Source organism: Bacillus rossius, chromosome 1 (assembly GCF_032445375.1).
Source record: "Bacillus rossius redtenbacheri isolate Brsri chromosome 1, Brsri_v3, whole genome shotgun sequence".
Lineage (NCBI taxonomy): Eukaryota > Metazoa > Arthropoda > Insecta > Phasmatodea > Bacillidae > Bacillus > Bacillus rossius.
The window spans coordinates 348,435,968-348,461,529 of NC_086330.1; the positions used below are offsets into that span (position 1 = coordinate 348,435,968).

Sequence of the window (25,562 nt, forward strand, 5' to 3'; positions counted from 1 at the left end):
ACAAACCACAAAGTTTTGCCCCAGAGCGCGAATAGTAAAGTAATGCAGTAAGTCATGCGAATGGCTGTTGGCCACAACAATAGAAATATAAATTACAGTGATACTGTTGTTGTAGAACCTCTCTGAAAATGACAGATTGTGGCCGCCAAAAATATCTTGTAGTGACAACAAAATATTTTAGTGTCCACAAAGTGGCTTAATAGTTACAACCTTGTTTTGTTCTTTCTAATAAATTGTGTTGTATCTGGCTTAATACGTAGTTACATTATTTTTCTAATAAATTGTTTTGTTGATACTTACGAAAATGTTTTGCCAAGAAAAATTATTTGGTAGTTTTTATATTGACGAAAAACATTTTGTTCTTGTCACAAACTTTTTTTTTTCCAAATGCGTTTGTGAGGGAATTTTGGGACTCGGGACGTACCGCGGTTGTATTCGTTTCACCATCGCCCTACACTCTGGTTCGTGTTTTCACCGTGCGCGCTCTAGGCCAAGTTCGATTTTCGTTTAAGGGCTCCGGCCTATCTGGTTACACATACGGCGTGCGGAGCTTCGGAAGAAACCACGCGATTTGAAAACTGCCCAACATATCCGAATTGTCTCTGTTCACGAAAAGCATTTAAGAATATGCTGGATAGGAATCAGTTCATCTTCATTTATCCGCCGTATAAAGTTATGGTTACCGCATAACATTGCGTGGTCTCCCATGCACGACGAGAAGACTGCGCGCCAATCCAGACACAGTACAGCGCCAAAAGCACCAGCGAGCGTCGCACTGATCACTCCGCCCCACTGACATAGATACACCTTTGACTGGGCTGCCCGCTTGAATAGCGAGAGCCAATTAACAATAGTTTAAAAATAAAATGGACCAACTTGTTTCTTGTATGGTGTTTTTAATAAGTATGCACAACAAACCCCCCCCCCCCCCCATGTAATTTTTGTTTTTAATAAAACGTAAGTACAAGCAAAGTATCGTAATTTCAGTAAAATAATCGTTCTCATACTGTACTATTTTGAAAACAATTTACAATGTTATAATGTCCAAGAATGTACTGTCTTGTGTGATTTAAAATTAATTAGTGGCGTGGGCCAATGCCTAAGCCTTTGAGGGCCACGGGAAAGCCGCCATTGCTCTAGGTCAGGCATCAGCCTAATGTCTGAAGCTTTCAGATTTGAACAAAGCTAATTTGGCGAGAGGCGTCTCGTCCCGTGTTTGTAGTTAGGCACTGACGCTTGTAGCAGAAAGTGGAATACAAGACGATTCAAAGGTAAAAAGTTCGTATCTCCAATATTTGTGATGCGGGCAAATTTATTCTTTATTTTTATGCACCCGCTTCGTCCGTTCCGCGGCTTATCGACTGTCATCAGTCGAGAGGTTGTTTATGTGGACCCTGCCGGCAGTACTGTTTCTGTATTCTTGCCAGAACACGTTCTCCTTCGTCGGGACGAGTTGCTGCTACTGCAAGAGTCCTCCGTTCTCATCATGCCATATTTACGACGTGTCTTTTATGGCGCTACTGTATCAGCTTGGTAAATATTCTCGTTCAGGGCAATTTACATGCGTTAGACCTGCAGTAATTTAAATATCTTAATTCCATGTTTTATCTGGCGGTATATTCATCAGGAAAAACTTGAAGATAATGTAAACATACATTTGGCATGTTAATTCATACGAACTGTTAGTCCTTTTTGTGATGCTAGTTTCGCAGTAATTTAACACATTGGCTGGTTTTGCTATAGCTATATTTTAGAATACTACCTCAATACCTCGCCAAATTTTCAACTTCATCAAATCCCTGCAGATAGGTTCGTTTATAAATTTGAACTAGCCCGGAACCTTGAAAACGGTACAAGATGGGATGTCCTATCCGGATTTAGAACTGTCTATCCTTCGTGCTAACCTTGGTGAAACATTGTGGCTAACTATGTCACAAAAGTGTGAGTGCTGATCGATTAAATTTGTATGACTTTCAATGGAACGATGCACTTTAAAATACAAGCCTTATAGTAATATATTCTTAAAATATCTTCGCTTGTGTGGGGCTTCGTCCCCCAAACCCTAATATTTGATCAAATAATTTGTAGATCCAGCCAAATCCGATACGATAGCGCAATCTTTTTTTTTTTTTTTTGCCACAATGGACCTTCGAAGAAAGGTCTGCACCGACATATAATTGCGTTCACCATTTTGAATCCTTCTCCCGGATGTTAAAAATTGAAAAATTTTGCGATCTGGAATTTTTACTTCAATGACATGCCGACGTTTGTAACATCGACAAATTTCTAATTTCTAGCCCATTTGTGAAGTAGGTGAGAGTGAATTAGATCAGTTAGTAATTTATTCAGCGGGTGGCGAATCGCTCGTGGGGTTGTGTGTATGTAAGATACGGGAGTGTGTTGCTTGCTAGGGAAATCCAGTACCAGGGAATGTGGCAGCATTGGCCGCGGCGCCGCGCATTCGGCGAGCCTGGTATACACGAGTGCAGCCCCCAGCTCTGTACAGCAGTCAATCCTCTGGACAACCTCGGTGCTCCCCACAGACTGCATCCGCCAGTGACCGCCCTAGAACTTGCGGGACTCTAAATATTCTGGAGAAGAGCTTTGCTGACTGGTCCGGGGCGAACCACTCCCCCTCCACCTCCCCTCCCCCGGAAATTCTTTCAAATATAAACTCTTCAAAACAACGTTTTAGGCCATTCAGGAACTTAAATTTCGACGATTATTTTGCTAATTTATTTGTATCGTAAAAGTATAACGAATGATAAGAACCATAAATATGAACATAGCATTATTAAATTCACATAAATTACGTTTACATTACATAATGAATAGCATTCAACAATTTAATGAAGAACATTACAAATGGGTTGGTGTTTTAAGGCTTATTAGCCACCGCCATCCTGTTTTTTTCTTCATCTTTTTGCTCTAATTATAATTTTGAACTATTTATCCCAATTTTTTTTGGCATGTCAAGGCACAAATAATATCTCCTACACCTTCCATGCCTCGTTACAACCACGTATTTACTAACATGCTCTTGTCTGTAAGCGTCGCAAGGAAATAACTGATTTTTTTTTCACGCGGGCGACTTTTAACTATCATGATAATCACTCACACGAGTAGCCAAAGTTAAATATTATGCCATGTCAAACAAAACAAAACTAGCACGGAAGCTTTATTGCGAGCGGTAACGTGATATTTGAAATTGCAAGATGACGAGGCCTGATCTTCCTCAAAGGGACGGCGTGGGGCGCAACTGCCCGGCTTGCAGCCTTCGTAGTGGGCGGGAGCGACGACGCGAGCCTCGTCTGTGGTATTCTCGAGAACCAACGACAAGCCACGTGTGGGAGTCGTACTGCACCTCTTCAAGGTTACGACCCGCATGCTGGGTGAGGGCTTTGAGGGACGCTCCCCTCCCGTCGAAGGACTGACGCGAATAATAGGAAAGACACTGACCAGACCAGGCACCGAGTGGAGGTTCTCGGGCCTATGGCATTAGAGTAGCGGTGGTTGCATTCCACGAGGCAAATCCTCGGGAACTCAGTTGCCAACGATTTCACTCGTAGAACTGCAAGACAGAGCCTTGTAAAAACTACAAATGGACGAAGCATGCTTTATTGCTTGCTTCTTGGATGATGTAGGGCGAAGCAGCGTTGTGGCGAGACACCGGACTCGCCTTCGACCCAGGTTCAGTCATCGTGGATTCGGGTCTTCGTGGTTTCACCGAAAAAAAATTCGCAGGCATATAGTTGAGGGAGGATTCCCTCGTCTTATTTCCGTGGATTGTGCGGCTTACGTGCTTCTCTAACGGTGACCTACGAGAAGTAGAAAAGATTTTGTGCCGCCAACGCGGTTAACCGTTTTTTTTTATTTCCCCGCCCCCTCGAGAGCTTTTCCCCCGTCGGGATCAGCCTTGATCGATACGCGCGGTCATCGCCCCGCGAGAGTCGCTGCCTCCCATGTTGGGTCGCGTCCACTTCGTCACTGCCACCGCCTGCGGTTATTCCCCCCGAGGAAATGGGTGACCTATCTACGTATCTTTCGTGCTGCTTCTGTCTTTCTCCCGCTCTCTCATTCGTCGAAGGAGAACTGGCTGAGGTTATTCGAGACGGATACGTTGTGGTAGGAGCCGGCCGTGACCTGCTGCGAGGAACCCCCCCCCCCCCCCCCCCCACCCAGCATCTTCTGCCTCTGGAGCGACTCCCGGAGGAAACAGCGGGGACGGACCGAGATTCGAACCCGGGTCCTTGCGTGAGCTCGCCACGCCTCGCTCGGCGGCGAAACTGGTCGGGTGTCGTGTCTCTCGATTCCCGTGGGATTTCTGCGAACTGTCGCGTGTGCCTCGCCGTGACTTTCTTTGGGATCAACTTTTGTTGGTGCGGGGAACAATCGAGGAAGGGGAGAAATTATTAATCATCCATACTCCTACAAAGCCAAAATCCATACTCCTACAAAGCCAAAGTTTTCTTCATCTTAATAAGAAATAACTTCCATCTGACTTCCAAGTAAAAACATTTAATTTTGTAATTTTTTTTTACTGTTAAAAGTTTATAAATTGTTTGAAAATATTGGTTTGTGTGTGTATTGATCCACGAGATAAGTTGGGAAATATGTGTGTCCTACTTCACCGTGATCAAAGCAAGTGATATCACAAATATTTAACAAGAAAATTGTGATAGGTCGAGAGTTATAAGTAATCAAACATTGCAACCGACAAACATTTGTTTTTTTCAAGTTATGTTTTCGCAAATTGGATTCTCTTTACAAATTACTGCAAAGTAATCCGTGGAAATTATAAAACTACAGAGAAATTTGATTGAAAACTTGGTTTTCAGGCCTGTGTTTGGTGGAGAACCGAGGGTTTCGAAAACCGCTTAACGATATCCCAGGTTCCATCGTTTCTGCGCGTAACCGCGCTCAGTGAAGGCACCTATTCTCTAACTTTTGTCGTTGCAATTTTGTCTCACGAGTGTTGCAGTTTCGTTCAAGTCAAAAAAATTATGGTGCAAAGTTAATTTCATTGAACAAATAATACAATAAGTAAATATATATTTTTTCACTAGATGATAATCGTACCTAGGTCCAAAGTGGTTGAGTGATCATTACATTCCGTCTCCCCACTGAATGCGATCCAGGTTAAGGCCCTCGCCAACCAGGCCGTACATATGGTATGCAGATCTTCAAAATAAACTACGTGATTTGAAAACTTCTCGACATATCCGATTATGTATTTACGAAAATCATTTAAGAACACGCTAAGAGGGATTAGTAGTTCTGTTCCCGTATTTCGTTTCTAAATTGTATTCTTAGAAGAGTTAAAATGGCCAAAACGCGTGTTTTCAAATTAATTTCTAGACCTGAAACGCCCGGTGAAGATCCTTGAAAGCACCCTAGGGCCTTGCATAAATCTTAATCCTAATTTCTCCGCCATCTAATGTTATTGTTACCGCCCATATTTCATAGTTTCCCTGTGCACGACGAGAAGACTGCGTGCCAGTTCTTGGGCTCAGAGGCGATACCGCGGTAGAAGCACCAGCGAGTGTCGCACTCACCATTCCGCCTCGCTAACACAGATCTCTGGTGAAGTAATGCAGAGATTTTTTTTTCTCGCAAGCGGGAAATGCGGCGGACGATGCCGTGAGCCTATGGGTTTTTCGTCGAGGTACTCACATTCCTCCCCTGCCATTGCATTCTGTTATTTAAATCATTTAAGCTTCTTGAAGCAAAAAAAAAAACCGTAAAATTAAGTCATTTAGCTACTCGGACACACAAAGCTCACAACTGTAAGCTGGTGATTCAAAACATCATTTTTGACATATGCCATTGCAGGTGGTGTTGGTGGTAGAAAAATAGTTTTTTTTTTGTGAAATATTTTACTTAACCTAAAATGACATGTTTCAGAGGCATTTTAAAAAAAAGCTAACATTATTAATACTTGAATATTTTCGTGATAAGATTTTGAATTTTTTTTTGAGGGGGGGGGGGGAGGGGGTGGTAATAACACGGGTCGTAGTTCCCGCCTCTTCCCGCAATCTTAGTTGCACTTGTGCTCAATACCCAAAAAAAACCTCATCTCACCTTACACATTGTCGAGGCTGGGCGAAAATGATGCCTATCTGCTCCCGCGAGTGCCAGCATCGCCCTTGGCTTGTGTCGGGGCGCCGGCAGCGAGCTAGTCACCTGGGACGGGCAGCACACGTGCTAGCCACGTGCCCCACGGACCACGTATTAATAGAACAGACATGAAGCCTCTTGGGGCGCTGTCGTCAAGCCCCGCGTGGTTCTGTCCCCCCTCGGTGCCGGGAGCTGCGGTCGTCACTCCGTCCCGAGATCCCGTAGCTTGTCTCAAATTTCGGCAGTTCCCGCAAACAGGAAAACTCAGGGGATTTAAATTGTGTCAGACCCTTTTAAAACACAGGGAAATCGACAAAAGCCTAAGAATTTTGAGCTAAAAATATTGGGTGCGTGTACTTACGTAGGCGCGTTAGAAGTTATACTTTCTGGACACAGTGAAAAAAAACTAACTTTAATTTTGCTTGCAAATAATAATAGAAATTAAAATAAATGCTATTATAAATACGGTTGGTTAAGTATAAATTCAATCAAATTCAAAAATTCAAATAAATACTCAAAAATAAATTTCTATATAAACACGCGTATAAAATTATTCAATTTAGTAGAATAATCGAGATAAAATTTAATTAGTATTTATGTAGAAAGTCTATTATAATTTATTAATATTATTTATTAAATAATAATGTAAAAATGTATAATGCAAATAAATTGTACATCATAACCTCACTTATATAAATACACTTGACAAAGTTTATTCACAACTACTATCACTAATATTCACAATAAATAAATGTTTTGAATGGTATGGACCAGTATTCAGTATCAGTCTATGCGATTTAAAAGCACATATGTAATTATTATTTGTGTGTGGTCTTTTTTTTAATCCTGTGAAAATTTCTTTGCATTGTGCACGCGCATCGTTAAAATTAACTCTTCAATTTTTCATAACGTGCCTAAAAAAGCATAATTTCATAATTATTTTTCGAATTCATTATTGTTTTCGTTATGATTATGAACACGTTTGTTGCAGTTACACACCGGCACAATGATGAGGAAGAAAGAGCCCCCCAGCTAGGTAGCTTATCTTAAGTCTCCTAGAAAAGAGCATAATTGCAACAAAAGCATAATTGTTTCATCGTGCGGGTTCTAAAGTCCTAAAAACAAAACAAAAAAAAACACTTGAAAACACAGTTATCGAAATGTAGTTATACAAAAAAAAATTCAAACATTGCAACAGAAGACTAGGCGGTGCAAGAAGAAGATACGCACATTTAGATAATGTCACATGCAGTTTTGGAGGAGAAGGACTTGAATTGTTTAGGGGCATTGCTGCTTGAAGAAAGGATCTTCCGAAGAGACAGATTGCAAAGGCAGGAAACGGATGGATGTGTTACTAGAGTATCCAGCCAAGGATTGCGCACATGTTTCAACAAAGACAACAGAAAACACCAGAAAGAAACTGGAAGATAGGTAAAAATTATTATTTTTCAGGTAAAGGTTTGGAGTGCTTAAGTGGCTACAAAAAAAAAACTAAACAAATTAGTAAGTCACCGAAACATGTTTTGTCTGTATTGATGCTAGCAAATAAATATTTAGCGGGGGGCAACAGAATAAATTGTAGCAAAAATCTTGTTTTCATTAATAAGTAACGTAATGGACACTCCATTATTATTTTGTCGTCATGAAGAAATATTTATTGGGTCTATGTATTGACAAAATACGTTGTGGCAGCTACAAAACAGGTGAGTTTTTTTTAAATCGTATACGACTGCTTACTGGCCTACAGTCTCGGATGGTTAATAGCCACCGTTCCCGTTGAAGCGCAGTGTCGGTGCACCGTGCAGTTTGCGTGAAGCTTTGCCACGGATGCACGGGGTCCGGCCATTGTCCGGCTCAGGGAAGCGGAGCTGTGAACTCCGGCTCCTGAGTGAGGTTCTCTTTCGTTCCGGCGGGAGAAAGTCGGCGTCAGCATATGGCCCGGCCTGTGTTAATGACGTTTAATGCCCGTGGGTTGAATTACTGGGGAGAAATCAGCGAGGCATGCAGAGCTCGAGGCCCCAAGTGGTGGTTAACTCCTGGTGTGGCTTTGACCGGCGTGTTTTTAAGAGTCGCCTGCCGTGCCGCGTTGCTGTTCCGGTGTGGCGTACACAGAACAAGAAAATGTTCTTTCTTTAACAAAAAAAATTCTTTAGAAACCAGTTGCTAATAAATAGTTTTTAATACTTCAAGAAATATATTGTAAATTTGCACAACATATGACTATGGTTATTTTTGTATACATGAAACACGTTTACGATATAAAACTTAGTATCTTGAAAATTGGCGCACATTATATATTTTAATCGGTGTTTCATTCAAGCATATATATATATATATTTTTTTTTTTTTCAAACTATGGAAAAGATAATCGAATATTCAACAGTTTTACTTTATTTTGTTGTATCGTGCGCAGTTATATGATACTGGAAAGCTATTCGGGGAACGGTTTACTTTAATTATTGGAGGTACTGGGACAAAAACAAAGCATACATTCCCGGGTAAATATTCGAACACCATTTCGTAGTGATACAGTTGTTTTCATGCAAGTGTATAAGTGTGAAATATCTGTAAGTTTACATGAATATTTCAGTTCCATTTACGGGGGAGGGGGGGGGGGGGCAATTTACAGTGTACAGGTAGTGTCTGAATTCCATCGACAAACTTCCATCTGCAGGTCATTTTGAAGAATGAAGTTGAAAACAAGTTGGAATACATATATGGAAAATGATAGCGTTACATCCAATATAATGATGTAACCATTTTACGACAGCGACAAGTTTTGCGGTGCTTGTAGAACTTTGTTTAATTAAACACTACGTTCCATAGTAAAAACTTTCTCATATGAATTGCAATAAAAAGTTCTTCAGCTCGTAACTTCAAAGGTGTATACCAGACTTGCGTTGCATTTTTTTTCGACTTTAGTCGTATATATGTGTTGAAAAAAAGTTTATTTATTATGGACCTAAGGAATCTCTGCCGACCTAATGAACTCTGAAATAGATTAATTTTAAGTTTTGAGTACAGTTTTAATTTTGTTGTGTGGCGCAACAGAATAACAAATTAAACTATTCGCAAGCATGGGCATGTTAATTGTTTTCTTCTCTGGCTTCTCAGAAAATATTTTTTTTCCCCGAAATTTTGGGGAAACGAAATAAAAAATTCAGGTTGAACACTTTGAAACTTGAACACTTGAGAAATCTATTTATGCCAATTATCTCTGTCCGCAACTGTAAACAGTTTAAAGTTATTTAAGGTTGTAATAAAATACCAGATTTTCAGTTGTTAAACGCGTTTGAAGATGGCTTCAACGGCACAACGAAATTTCCACGGACGTGATTTGAACTCAAGAAGCCAATGAGAAATTAGTGACTGTTCACTAAAGCCTACGATTTAGATTAAGTTTTTAAAGTGGCTGCGTATTGGAAGTAATTTTAATAATTTGGATATGATATTGTTTGGAAGGAGAAAAAAAACTCGCGCGTTTTAAGTGTTGAGATTAGCTTAAATGCACCACACGCCTGTAGCCCGGAGGACTACAGGCGCTGCAGCACGGGGCAGTTGGCCCCGTTCTGCACCCAGAGTACTCTTTGGGGGGACATTAACCCGCGGCGTCATTCATGCCTTCCTTTGATGCGTTCGAGGGCTTTGAACCTAGCTTTACATTCACACCCCCGCCGCGCACCTTCTAACTTTCGTCCCCTCTCGACTTCCAGATTACGTGCACCGGAACCAGACTCGCTTCCGGGTGTTCGGGAGCGCTTTACTCCCCCCTCCCGGCGACCATCTTCTTCCAGGCCGGGCGGGAGTAATATCGAGGGGTTGAACCTTGTCTCTGTTGGCTCTGAAGTGCACCTGCGCAAACACAGGCCTAGTCAGGGGATGTGTATCTGTGTTAGTGAGGCGGGGTGATAATTACGACGCTTGCCGGTGCTTCTAGCACGGCCATCGCCTCTGAGCTGGCGCGCAGTCTTCTCGTCGTGCACGGGACAACTATGAGATTTGGGCGGCAGGGTCATCGAGAATTACTGCCGGTATTCTAAACTGTTGTGCGGTAAGATAAGTATTCAATCGATATCCACGTGTGGCGTCTTTTTTTTTTTTTTTTTTTTATGTGAGCGAGTCTTTCAGTGTTTGCCGCTGATGTGTAACATGTGACCTCGGTAACGAGCAAATACACGTGTTCTCATGTTGCAAATACACTTATAATACGGAACGCGGACACGAAATTTAAAGTAGAATTCTTTAAAATAATGCCGATCGTGATAAAAATATACGAAAATGGTGTTTTATTTATGCGAATCACACGTACTTTCCGTACCCGCCGTTGGAATTCGCTTCCAGAGCAGCTGGCCGAATATTGAATCATTTGATTTGCAGACCGAAATTTTAAAAAGTGCTCCGATAAAAGCGAAAAAGAATTGAATTTTTTTTTACCAAAGCCCGGTGTTTACGTTATTTTCGACAAAGATATTTACTAAAATACTGCCCAGCTTGTTAAAATTAACTAAACAGTTATGCTATAAAGTTTACTTTTGGCTTTGTGAACTTTGTTTCGCGCCATCCGCCACAGATGGCAGCACCGTGGTTACACATTTCCGTTCCATTCACGAAATTTCTCCTACCAAATACCGTATGCCGAGAGCTAAGATGTTACACATCAAAAATTCAGGAAAGTTTAAAGTTTTAGTCGTAGCAGAACGGAAGCTGGTTGTCCACAATGCAAGCCGAGTCTCCTGTTGAGTGGTCCACGCCCTGCCACGCGGAAGTGCGAGCAGCGAAGTGAGTGTCGGAGCGCCACTCTCTTTGCCCCTTTGCACGCATCGTGACAGGAACTCTGTATTTGTGTGGGGATACTTTTAAAACATTGTGCACGTGGAAAGGTAACGAACATCCGGCACCATTAAAGTGAGGATCGCTGCAAAAATTGCAAACGTAGCTGTGAACACGAATCTGAAAAAAAAAAAAAAAAAAAAATGTGGTGGGGTTATTGAATCTCGCTTGAAGCTTGAACATCGCCAGAGCTCAAAATGGCGCCCGTATTGAGGTATACTAAGCTAGGTCTAAAACTTCAACCTTTCAGAACATTTTAAAACTGCACACGAGTTCTTTGTAAAAACTACGGCGTATTTAATTTTCCGAATGTTTTTTTTTTTATTTTCCGTATAAACCGGAGTAACACACTGGTGGAAGAAATAAGTGTATTTTTTGCTTGTATCTTGGTAAATTTTTGATTGTTTTTCTTAAATACTAATATTAGTCTTGTGGGATCATGTTCGAAGTGGGTGAACTTTGAACCCGTAAATTTACGGAGATGACGATAACATTTATGAAGATCATTTGATAATTTGTAAATTTAAGGTGAAATTTTTGAACGGTGTTAAATACTATGCTGCCAATCTTTTTTTTTTTGGTCACCTCTAACGCCATTTCTGTTGGTGACATTTCAAATGTTACTGGCGTCCTCGAGTGCCTGCCACGGCGAACCGGGCGGAGATAGACTCCATGTTGGGAAGAGCGGTATGCCCTACTTCCTGGTCCAGCCCGTCGACGCGTCGCCCCCTCCGCGCCGGCCTCCTGGTACAGTCGGCTCCGCGGCGTGGACTCGGCCAGAGCACGTCCCATACTTGTTTCCCAGTGTGGCGTTTCACTGTCTGCTAGATACACTGTTCAAAAATATTCACCTTCAATTCACGAAGAAAGCTGGTTACAAATTATCCAGGGATTTTCGAAAAAATTACGGATGTGTTCGTCAATTTATGGACACTTGAGTTAACATACTTTGAACATGAATCCAAAAGAATATTCTTGGTACACTAACAAAACATTCCAAAACTGGTTAAATCTCCAGTACAAAGCATAAAATCTTCTTTTGTCCGCCTTTGGAATGGAACACACTGCTCGGAAGTTTCTACAAAGATTCATGATTTGAAATTACGAAGAACTCTTCTTTTATTTCAGTTAAATTCTTCGTTGGAAAGTTCGTACATTTACTATAATTTCTAACAGTTTATTCGCCACAGAGCACAAACGTTTTAGACAACTTTATAATGCAAAAAAAAAAAATTAATGTATCTGGACCATCGTGTTTTGTAAAGGAAAAAATGGAATTAAAATTTTTGGAACACATATTCGTGTTGTATTCAATTTAACGAGGCGTAACTGAAGATGCCATTATGGTTTTTACAGTTTTTGCCAACGGTTTTTTGTAATGTTATTCAGTATTGAAAATTTTGGCTCTGTTGAACATAACATAGGTATAATTTAATTTAATGCCTTGTTTTTAATAGTTACCGGCTGCTAAAAATAGCTTCTCCTGTGAAATAATAGGTAGTGTTTAACATTTATGTTTTTTTCTTTAAGAATGACTACAGTTGTAAAAATACTGTCATTGCACACTCTTTTATGGTATTAAAAATAAAATAAAAAAATATCAGAACTAATTTTAATTAACGATGGTAGTAAACAAAACAATATTTTCAATATTAACAACCCGTGTAGGATCAGTCTTGTAACATTTGGCGCCATTTACTTAGTTATGCAAACTAAGAGTGAGAGAGACTATATACTTATAGTGGATGAATTTATGTTATTGCCAGCAATATTTTATTTTAAAATCTGATGCATCGACAGAGATACCATGGAAGACGGACACAAAAAACACAGTTCAAGGATTTCCAGAGAGGAATCGGCCACGATATGTAGCAAGGGCTCGTCCCAAAATTTGCATGTAGCGATTGCGGGAAACCACGGAAGATCGAGATCGTTATGGATGGAGAGGGATTCGAACCCACATTCTCACGAGTGCGAGTACGTTTTACAGTTGCGTCACCTGGTTTGGTCCTTACTGCTGTAGATAACTACGGTCCTAGCGTGTGTGCGTGTTTTTTTGCGTGCGTGTAACTATACTTCACCACACACTCGCAAGAGAACCAAAACGTCACACTGACGTAATCATACAGTTTATTTAGCGAAGTATGTTTACGCTTCACGTATAACTGTACTACTAATTAGTTACTAACAAAAACATTGTTTGACTAGGCTCGCAAAGCGTAACTGATTATTTTTCATATTTGTTAAAAAAAAACTCGAACTATTGATCGTATATTTTTATATAGTTTTATTTGTTTGTGTTTCAAGAAAACAATCATGACTCAGCAAAATCACACAAAATAATCACTTGATGGGTTTACTTTTGTTGGTTAGTATTTCACGTTTTTTTAAATTGAGTACTTTTTTCTCCGTTATGCACAAATCATAGTAAAATATTGATTCAAAAAAATGGGTTTTCAACGATACAATGTATAAGCTACCAAAAACCATTTATAAAAATGATTTGAAAATTTGTATTTTCGGGTTACAATTTCGTGCGATTGCCCGTTTCCGTCCAAATGCCATCATCCACGCAACTTTAATAGGAGATTAATTCTTCAGTTAACCACAGGCCAAACTTGATGGAAAACAACTGTGGGCGAACAGGTATTGCTTTATTGACTGTGAATTCTCGACAAATAAGTAATACCTATTTTGCGACTGTGAATTCTCGGCAAACAAGCCTTACTTATTTTGTTACTGTGAATTCATAACAACGCTACGCTACTTCGCTCCGTGCAATAAGACGACTTCACTGAAAATCGAAATGACGTAAACATAACAATGGCTATTAAAAAACATCGTGATCCCAATTACAAACAATTGCGCGACTTTTTACACAAAAAATATACCACACTTGGTGACTATCTCTTGAAAATATTTAGTGACAGAACAAGAAATGCAATAGGCGTAGTGTTAAATTCACAGGAATAATCCTTAAGGTCGAGAAAATGAAGGGAAAAAAAATTCAACATGGCGTGTGAGATCAAATCTTTGGCACAAGTTAAAAAAAAAAAAAAAAAAGAAGGGTCTTTCAGATTTACTTAACTGGCGGTTGCGACGGGCGCGATTGCAGATAGCCGACGCGGAAGAGGAGGCTGCAGTGCTAGGACGGGGTCCACCGGCTCGGCTTGTTAACTCCCGTTAGTCATCACTATTCAACCCCCGCTGGTGATGCCGACAGCGTCTCATTGTCGGCGCCGCGCCCGTCAGTGGCCGGTGAGGCGTCGCTCGCCAGTCACGCGCGAGCCTCGACGGCAGGGTCCCTCCTGGCATCCAAGATGCCTGAATGTCTCACGTATAAGTAAGCCGTCTGCCTTGTTTGACCGAGCCACTAAGAACGTGATTGCTTCCGCACTGAAGTAATGTGATTGGGGTTCCAATGGCAGACTTGCACCTGGAAAAAACTCAAACGAAGCTACAGTGTTTTAACTCTCAGCTAGATTCTAAATCTTTTCGCGTAAAATATGCGCCCCTACCAATAAGTTTATCATAAGCCGTTTCGCCATTGCTGGAGATTAGGCTATAGTGAAACCAGTTCTGATGTTACTCGGTCTCACACACCATTATATATATATATATATATATATATATATATATATATATATATAGTTTTATCATTGCTTTTTCTTAAGGGATATTTCTAAAAATTTTAACTCTATGCCTCCCTTGTATTTGTTTTTCCCCCCAAAAATTTTTCAATACAAATTACTTAGTGTAATATCATATATATAAAAAAAGGCACGAAAGTTTTCGTATTTATCATCACTTGCCCGACTATTTACACCCATGATATTACGCTAAGTGAAATCATGTTGAAACTATTTATGGCAAAACGACAAATGCAAAGGAAGTATAGAGTCAAAATTTTTAAATTTTTGAAGTTGTCGTCAAATAAAACTGTGAAAGACTGAGCTAGCTTTAAGACCCACCAAGTTCTGTGTGATATTCTTCCACGTTTCATGCTGGACATCCATTGAGGATTATTTGTAGATATTCATATAGTCTTGTGTCATGTAACTTGTTTCAAATTTAACGGTTATCAAAATGGTTGCCACTGTTGTTCTGTCAGCAGTGTTAGTAAACAAATTCACGTGATGTCAGCGCTCAACGAACATCATGTGTTGCTTTGCAAGTGACACTGGAACTTCTTTCGAGAAGTGTCAAGGTTTTGCTGTACAAACCCGTGGCGTGACAAGCGGTTTTGCCCCGAGTTACCGCGGAGTGAGGCGATGTTTTTAAAACGGACTGCCGCCGCGCCGTCTCGGAAGCAGCAGCGAGCTCCCCCCTGGGGCGGTATGCTCGACAGGTTACCTGCTGTGTGTTGCGTGTTGCCTGCGCGCCGTTTCGCAGGCGCCGCCCGCTCCGCGATCCAGCTGGCAGCTGGGCGTGGGTGAGAACCAAGGATCGCCCCCCCCCCCCCCCCTTCTACAACGTTTGTCCCTGAAATCCTCAGAGGGAAAACTGGCGCATACCAGGCCTTCGGGATACACGGGACGCGTGTGGCGCGCAACTGTGCGGTTCTGAAGCACTGTACTGGCCGCCGGAGACGAATGGGAAAACCACCAGTTAAGCCTGCGCAGTGCTGTACCTGAGCGCGTGTGGCCTCGCGACGCCAGTCCAGTTCTGTTGATGCTGCAAAATCCTTTCTCGCGACGTAATGGAAGAGTTTATAAAAAACGCAAGAATCAGAACCATGCTTTTGGCTGATGAAAAGTAAGAAATGCCTACACGCGTTTAGCCGAAGTATTAAAACCTTTGCGCCAAATGCAACAAGAGAAATTTTAATAAAAAAATTTAATAAACAAAATGAGTGCGCAGAAGGAGGAGGCAAAAATTGTAACGAAACGACGAAGTGATGAATTTTACGAACAGAATTTGTGGTACTAAAGTTTTTTAAAGTAAGATACTTGGTTACATCTACTCTATGGGTTCTTAATGACATATGTCGCAAAGGAACACCCGGCAACAGCTAACACATCCTCCGATTATACCATCGTTGCCTCTGGTAATGTTCTGAGCCACGCATGCACAATTATTCCCCACATTACTTCCGGAACGTGTGTGGAGAAGGTTACAATCAGGCCTCTTTCGATAGTCCCGAAGACCTGGCCTGCGCAGTTTTACTCTTGAGGATTTCAGGAATGTGTGTAGGGCCCATTTGATTCACACGAGTCCATTCCAAGACCGCTTTTGTGCAAGTTCTGTTTTTTTCTCCTCGGGGTTTCTCTCTCTCTCTTTTCATTAAAAACACACGTAGATAATTTTAATTTTATTTTACATATACTTATAGCACATGTACTGCATTTGGGTAAAAGTTTTCATTTTGATTGGTTAAAACATTGATAATTCTGCAGGCAAGTCACTTTTTCTGCAAATAAAACATAGTGTTAGCAGTTTACCATTGTAACGTGTGGACCGGTTATGTTACATAAATTAAAATACTTTAAACACAGTGGAAGGTTAGTTAGGTTATGTTATCAACATTTAAAATATTTGACGTGAATGTTATGCTATGCTTTAATAGCGTAGCCGAGACGGTATTCAACAAGAGATTGCCCTAATTGTGTCGCCGCCCTACTGTTTACTTGACACTATCTGAAACTTTATCCTGTGGTTCTCCGGAGATTCTTAGGAATATTGCGTAGCCGAGACTGTTTTCAAAAAGACAGGGACCTAAATGTCAGTACGGGGCCAAGACCTTTTTCCCACCCTAATTTGTTTTTCTTTTTAAGCGAATATTGAAGAATTTTTTATCCTGTAATAGATGCTGCCAAAGTTGTACGAGTGAACAGCGAACATCGGTGAACTTCGGTGAACTTCGGAACTGTTCGGGTCACGGGCCGTTGTGACGCGCGCCGACCCGCTCGAGCGACGAGCGAGACCCGCCGTTTGGCAGCGCCACGTGTCTGGCGTGGACGAAGCACGTTCAAGATCTCTCTCGAGCCTTACGTTCAGGCACGCTGGACTAATTCAATTATAACCCAGCCGTTCCGCGATAGATGGTTGGCACTGCAGCACGAAAGCAAACGAGCCACTGTGCTGCTTGTTTATTCGATTAGTGCTTGTTGGGAAATTGATAGATGTCCGGATTACGTGTTGAGTACAGCACGCGGCTAAAGTAGGACGCAATAATGATTTGACAAATTCTGAACTTGCTGGCATTAAAAGTCTCTCCCCCCCCCCCCCCCCCCCCCCAAAATAGTTTTATACATTTCGACTATATATATATATATATAAATAATGTGTGTGTATGTGTGTGTTTAAATAACATTTTGTATGTATTAACGTAGTGTATCTTTTAAAAATGTGTAAACTTTTGTTCGTTCGCATAGTTTGCAATGGAACACAAAAAAGTGCATCAATATAGAGGTTTGTTTCGTAAACGAAGTATTTTTTTATTTGGTGGGATATATTATAAAGTTAATATTAACAAATATTTGGCCGCAGAAAAAAATTAACTGGCCCAATAAAATGAATTTGTCAATTCAAATGTGTATTTTATTTACATATTCATTTTTTAGGCGTGCAAAATAAACTGTCATGCATTTAATTTGGTTAGGTCAATGTAATGATGCGTTTACTTAAAACGTTTGTTTCGCCGTACGCCAGCAAATATTTGTTTTTGTACTTTTTCTCAGTGATATACTTCCGTTAACTAGTTTTTTAATATTCAATAATTACCTTGAACCATCAAACTAAAACATAAAGTACACAAAGGTTCATAACCTTTACAAAAATGCGAAGAATCACACACTGTTAGAAATTACAGTAAATTTACGAACCTTTTAACGAAGAATCTAACTTAAATAAACTAAGAGTTCTTAGTGTTTTCAAGTAACTGAATCTTCGTAGAAACTACGCTGTATTCCGACTTTCGAGTGTTTCGTTCTTAAAAAAGATAAAACACACACGAGGACCCAAGAAGACTGTTCTTGCTGTAGACTTAATCAATATTTGAATGTTTTTGTTAATATACGAAGATTATTCTGTTGGATTATTTTTCAAAGTAAGTGAAATTTGTGTCCGTAAATTTACGAAGATCCCTGTTTAATTTGTAACCAGCGATCTTCGTAAATTGAAGGTGAAAGTTTTTAATAGTGTACATTGACTCATTTGTTCGAATACTTCATTAAACCCCCGGATCATTCATCGACCACCCTACTCCTGAAGGCCGCATTTTTCGTTTCGTTCTAAAGGTTCACTTCAAGAAGTATGGATGGTTTATTTTTGTTCCGTGTCTGCGCATCTCCCAATTTATTTTGCAGCACCCAGCTGGTGCGATGTCGTGGTTCGGGCTTGGGGGTCGCCCTCTTTTTCTGCTCCAAGGCGCGCTGCCTGAGGTTTCTCCGGAAGTCTTTATCCTGGCCCGCGAGCGGCCAGTGTTTCGTCTCTCCCCCTCTCTCTCCCGCTCTTCTTCTCTCCTGTTCTCTAGTCATTGTTTGCCGCGTGAACTACCGCGGCGTGTTGCCACGGCCCGTTTCGTTCAAGGAGCAGTTGTGCCGAAGGAAGCGTTACGACCGTGCTGCGTTTGTTCCGCACACGGTTCTGCGAGAAACTGTAACTCTCTGTTTGCAATCAGACGAGGTATTGTTCCGCCAAGAAAATTTGCGCTCCGGCTCTTGGGGGGGTGTTTTTTCGAAGCGGCAAAGAAGAACTTCCAACCTCCGCAGGTGTTGTGAAATAGCCTTTCGTTTGTTCTCCTGCTTGCATTTGTTTCAATAAGCACTTTTCGTTTGAAGTTCGGGCACTCAAAGTTAACGAGTTTAACAGTGTTAAAAGTGAAAATAAAATAATGACCTAGACTGGTACATACACCTTTAATAAACGAAGGTTTCTTCGTAGTTCCAGAGAGCTGGATCTTTAGTAGGAAAAACTTCCAAGATATGTTTTGTGTGTTGGTGTTCATTTTAAAGTACGGACGCTACCAGGAAATTTATGAATATCCCCTGGATATTTTTTTTAACCAGCGTTATTCGTAGATAACGTAAAAATTTTTGAAGTGTGGTGTAATCAGGGTCCCGCCGCCTGTTAGCTGTACTCGCACCTCGCGTAATGGATCTGTCGCTCGTCGAAAACTCCCGCCGAAACCTTGTCCATCATTCACGTCGCCAGCCTCTATTGCAAACTTTTTTTTTTTCCACTTTCCACGGTCCTTTTGAAACTAGTTTCCGAAATCGGTTTTGTTGCACGAGTGAAATGGTTTCAATCTTACTGTACATCCTTTCACTTGGTAATGTACATCATTTATACAGTATCGTTTTGAGAAAGTAAGTGGTGTCTATATCAGTGCATACAAGACAATGCATTAGTTTCGTATTTCCTACAGAAAGGTGCCGCAAAATGCACAATACTCTGATATAACAGTCCCAGACCCCTAGGATAGGCCTCGATTGCCGGGACATGACACTGGGTTCTCGGGGTCTAAAAATGTTTTCAAAACTCCCGAACCCCCTGGTGAGACCTCAATTCCCGCCAGATTCACCGAATGTTGCGTCTTTGTCGTATTTCGCACTATTTCGAGAAACTATGATAATACGTTGTTGGGACTGCATTTTGTCCGTTATTGGAAACCACGAGCGACTAATTGTGAAAATATAACTGACACATGGAATTCAAAAGAAGCTATTAAGTCGGTAAAACAAAGCAAACCAAAACGAATACAACTAAACCAGCCTTGTTCGTCGTATAGTCCTATTTTTTTTCCTCTTAATGTTTGTATCACGCTTTTGAGTGCATTTAACTCTCCTACTTCAGGTGCTAGCCTTATTAGCCTATACGCGTTCTTCAAAGAGGCAAACAATCGGACTGGTATTGGGTTGTTATTTGGTTGCCTGTGTCTAGCTGAACTCAAGACTGCAGTGCTTGTCTTTTTCGCGGGAGTGTTCGTGTACTACTTACTGGGTGTTGATTTACCACGCACGTGCTAGTATTTTTCTTTTAACAAAGAAACGGGGAACAGTGTCGCAAAGCTGCAGCCATTCTCCTGAACGACCCAAACGTACCATTTACGCAGTGTGTTTCGACCATGAATGTTAACTCCCCGCAACATATTTCCAATGGTTTTGTGGTTCTATTCTTGACTTGCCGTTCTTCGCCATCCGATTCGGCGTACCCTCGCGTAGATTACCTGTCTGACGGAAATGCTGACCGGCCTCAGCCCCAACTCAGGCGTTTTAAACCATAAAAGGACGGTATTGGCTGGCTTGAGGTAAGCCAGGTGGTTACTCTGTAGGTCATTCGTGGCATATGCTTGTTGTGCCGTATTGAGGTCTTGTCAGGAAGTGCTGGTTAAAAAATATATCGTATATAAGGTTATTTTTTACGCTTCCCCCTTCCCTCAGGACCACCCCCATTCATTGTGTTGCATAGGCACAATAGGTATTAAATTTTTTTTTTCACGTTAGTTACACAATAATTATACTAAGTGTTTCAGGAAATTTAACAGGTACAAAATTAATTTCGAGTGTTAGTCTTCTATTTCTCTTTATGATACTTTCTGGATTTTATCCATAAAGGAAAATTTAAAAAAAAAGTACCCTAAGAATTTTAAATGCATGCTTTTATTTAAAAAATAAATTATAAGTACGTGCGTGCGACGAATGGGACGGAGTGTTTTTCGGCCTTTTGCCCGCATCGTCATGAGAGATCTTGGCTGGCGGCGGGACCGCATTTCTCTTCGGGGAAGGCCTCGTGGTGACTTTCCTCGACTCGCCTTTTACGCCTCCGGTACTCGTCTCGCTTTATACGGCTGGAAACTTCACTTTCTGGCCGCGACAATAAACTAGGGGCCCCCCCGGTGGGGGCCCTCCCCCTCCACCCCCCCCCCCCTCTTATCCAACCTTCTCTTCTGCAACGCCATCGCTATCTGTTGGCACAGAAGCCTCTCAGCTTTGTGTCGCTGGTTTCCCGTCACTTGTTAGGAAAGCAGCGCGCACGGATCTTCATGAACTTGAAGAGACTATCTCGCACTCATCTTCTTGTCGTTACTGTTTGCTAAGGGATTTTACTGTAAATTTATCCCGATAGCTCTTAGGCAGTGTTGTTGTATCACACTATTTATCACCAGATATTTATGTAACGTTATTTTCGAGCATTTGCGTGATTTTTTTTATACCGTTATTGGATGATATTAGGTAAATAATCGGTTTAGCAAATTTGAGGTGAAACGTAAAATACAACAGAGCTATCGTGATGAAATTTATGGGAAAATCCCAGAAATATTGTGGATGACAAGAAAATAAAGTAAAACATGTAATTTAAAACCAAGCCTTGATCAACTTCAAATCGTGGAAAGAACGTTACCTTGTGCTTATTAAATTATCGGCAGAAACATCTTACGTTAAATAATTTGACAGTGGTCAGATCACGCTCGCATTCCACCGAGGCATCCGGGTTCGATTCTCGATGTCATGTTGCATGTGGGAAAACATGGCGGACGTGTGCCGCGAGCTGGTTGCTCCCGTTAACTTCACTTCACCGGTGCATTCCGTGGCTGCTCCATTCGCACCGCGTCGTCTGTAACGGCCTCGGAAGTCGACGAGCGGTAAATTATCGACGCGGTCCAGCTTTCGGTGGCAAAGCCACGCTTCGCTCATCAGGTCAGGTCAACCACATCTGCTTGATGGCGTTCGAGAGAAACCGTGTTGTCCCAAAAAAACTGATTTCTGGGTTGCTACAAAATTTTGTATCGTAGAAAAAAATATTGGCAGGGTATGTTTTCATAAAAATAATTAGTGGTATCAACAAAGATTTTTTGTAGCCATCAGTTCCAACGGCTGTACCAATCATCCACGCTTTAAAGAAACTGGCGGTTTTTTTTTATAGTGACGAGCGTTTAACGATGACTTTGACGGATGCAGCTGGTAAGTGTGGGTTTCGAGCTAGGCTCTTGATGGGGAGAGGGGGGTGAGCACAATTGTATTATTTAGTTTTATTTTTGATGGTATATCTACCGTTGTTTACTTAAATAGTTGAATTCGTGTGCAAAACTTTTCGTTCACCAATATGTTGTATAAAATTATTAATGTTCAGTATTTGAGACCACAAATTTGTAAATATTCCAAATCCAGTCTTTGACGTGCATCGTTTCTTCGTACGATAGCCCCCTCCTGACACGTCTTCCCGGAGTCGCCCTTGGATGACCGATGTAGTTTTGTCTCAGCCGGCTGATCTAATAAGCAGGTGCGAGCACCACGCGCTAATTAACAGATGCAGGAAAGCTCAAAAATACAACGTATTACTTAATTATCTCTCTTTCATCAAGTCATGGAAAAAAGCCGTAATTATCCAGACATCGGTTTTTTTTCCGCATTGTCACGTGCTTTAATTAGAGCCCGGCTAATGATAAAGCTTCTTCTCCCCCGCCTCTTCTCTACAAGCCGTTTCCTTTAAACTTTTTTTTTCAACGGGTGTTACGGAAAATTATTTACAATTGCCGTACAGGGCGTTCGGAAATTGCCGGGCATGAATTTATTGGGTTACAGGGAATGCCAAAAGTAGCAGTTTTTGTTTGGGGACGTAGGTCCGGAAACTCGACCCTGCAAAGTTACACGCGCGAACATTAACGCGCAGATTTGAATTTCGTGCGTACTGGCCTTGAGGAAGCCCGATCGCAGCGTAGTGACGTTCAAACGCTCCGCAGCCGGGCGCAGACACTCGAAGGCACTAGCAACAAACAAACAAACAAACAGTCTAGCGAACCCAGGGGGTGGCCACGTCAGCATGATTACATGACAACCGGGTGAAGCTGTTTTTTTTCCCAACCCGTGGTCTTCGCAATGTTGGTTAGACATCCAAAACAATTGGCTGAATGTAGTGTTCGCATTGTAGAACCAGTTTTAAATGTTAAATGACCATATTTTATGGAGGTGACCTTGTTTAACGGATATTCTAATTCATGATTACTGACCATCATCAGACTTGGTCAAGCACCATTACCGCGATGTTTTGGGCGTGACAATATGACGATGGCGATGTAAAAATAAGTGACTTGAACTACGTCGCAGCATGCCGTCTCCTGACAATTCCTTTAGTATTCTTCTTGCGTTGTTTGTAATCCAGGTCTATCACGAGCGCCAGCTGGGAGCTGTTGTCCGTGTGTGCGGTAATAATGCGTGTGTACGTTGCGCGCCTCTGCGTGTTTGCGAGGGCTCGCCTGATGGCGGCGGCGGTCAGAGAGTTTGTGGGGGCGTGGGGGAGGAGGGGATCACACACCAGACACGTGCCGACTCTCCCTACTACACTCTTCCTCTCCTCCTTTCTTCCTCTCATTCCTTCCTCTCCTTTTTTCCTCTCCTTTCCTCTCTTCCTTTCCTCTCCTCCTTTCCTCTCTTCCTTTCCTCTCCTCCTTTCCTCTCCTCCTTTCCTCTCCTCCTTTCCTCTCCTCCTTTCCTCTCCTCCTTTCTTCCTCTAATTTCGTCCTCTCATTTCGTCCTCTCCTTTCTTCCTCTCCTTTCTTCCTCTCCTTTCTTCCTCTCCTCCTTTCATCCTTTCCTCCTTTTTCCTTCTCACTTCTTCCTCTCCTTTTTTCCTCTCCTCCCTTTCTTCTTCTCCTCCCTTTCTTCCTCTCCTCCCTTTCTTCCTCTCCTCCCTTTCTTCCTCTCCTCCCTTTCTTCCTCTCCTCCTTTCTTTCCTACTTTCTTTCCTCTGTCTGTTTTCTCCTCCTTTCCTCCTCTTCTCCAGAGGTTTCGGCACCATAAAAGTATCCACCTTGTTTACTGACCCATTCGCTCAGTAATTAAAATTTATGGCTGGTGGGGAAAAGGTCCCTGTGTTCGATTCCCGGTCCAGAAAATTTCCTTCCTGTTTTCAGGACTGAGCACTGTGTCGTCCTATCCTTTAATCTCTATGCTGCGTGAGGCAATGCTGAACCCCTGCAGAATTATCGGCCTATTACTCACCAGTCAGGCCATGGCCATCTCCCAGTGGTGATGCTCAGCCAACTGGTCCAAACCAGCCTCCTGTTAAATCACTGAATATTACCACCACCATCTTTCATCATTCATATGAATAATCTGTCAAGGCAGATGATTTCTTGCATGTATGGATTGCATGGACCTACATCCGGTACTACTCTACTAGGGATGCCTGTAATAGAGAGAAGCATGAGTAATTTCCCTCGCATTGATCTGAGTGTGGGGGCAGAAATTATAGCTAACCTTTCCGTTCATTCATCTCCAAAACTCATTGGATAGAAGTTAGTCCAATAAAATGATGAAAATATATTTTATAACAGATATATTTTTAATATTTTATTTGGAGAATTTGACTTTTGTAGGAATAAAGTATGTTGTCTAAGCAGTTAACAAATTTTGCTATTATGTGAGCTGTAACATATTTTTTTTAAGGTTTACTGTTACATTACAAAAATTACAATTTGTTAAAAAAAATATATTAGTCCTTAGAATTTTTTATTTGTATAGAGATAAGAAAATTTCTCTCCCACATTTTTGCAAGTGGTCAGATGTCCCTAGACCCAGCTGCTTCGACACAACTATATATGCTAATATTTTAGTTAAGGTTGACAATGAGCTCGTTAGAGATGGACATATCAGACATATTGGGGGAAGGAATCAGCTATGACCTATAGTAAGAAACCATCCTAGCATACTTGTTATTAAGGGAAACAATGGAAAACCAATATTAAAATGCACAGACTGTGATTTGAACCTTGGTCCCTCCTAATGCAAATTTTTTTTTTTAATGTGGTACTACCTTTCTCTATATAGGCCATCTAATGATAACTTTTCATTTTACCGTAGTATTATGTTAGACCTATTTTGCAGTGTTGTGAATTAGACTTGCTTATCCATTTACTCAGTGAAATATTCTAATCAATATGCTTATTAGTTTTATCATTATCTGTCTATACAATAAAATTCAATTTTTTTAAAAATAATTTTCATTATGACTTTGAAAAACTGATTCATTCTTAAGTAGTTACCGTTTCTATAATGCTTTAATAAACATTTATTGAATATTTTGTTAACGCCCTGCTTACAACCTTATGCCAACTTTAGAAAACTTCAGCGTATATATCTCTATTCAAGGGTCGCAGTTATTTCTTTATTGTGAAAACAGTAACTTTTCTTTGTTTGTAAAACTAACCGTTTGTGGCAACAAAATTTTTTTTTATATAGAATGGTTGTCTTCTTATGTGCATTGTGCTATTATTGACTTACAAATTGCCAGTGGAATGATAAAAATCAACTTATGTAAACATCATGTGAAGAAGATGATTTTTTGGATTTTGACACACCTGTCATTTGGTTAAAATTATCAAATTTAAAGTAGTGATTTAGCATCAATCTTTGCTTTAGACATTTTTGAATAATGATTTGTTCTATCTAAAACCATTGTTTTTTTAGTCCACACTCCACAAAACAGCTTAAATTAAAGTATTTCAAGCTTAGTGGATTAGAGGAGTCCCCAGGGTTCTGGTAAAATATGTGTGTGTGTGTGTTGGCATTATTCTCCTTAATCTCAATAGTAAGTATAATTAAATAGTCTTTTTATTATTATGTGCACATAATTGTTAATGTGGTAATCTCTTAGGGGTATAACAGTTTTGAAGG

At 41.0% G+C, this 25,562-nt stretch overlaps 1 protein-coding gene across 5 annotated transcripts in view; it reads left to right on the forward strand.

Annotated features, from left to right (window-relative positions):
- The window catches only part of LOC134528204 (CLIP-associating protein 1-B), a 412,343-nt gene that overhangs the window by 68,297 nt on the left and 318,484 nt on the right, over positions 1-25,562 (forward strand). The window lies entirely within an intron of this gene.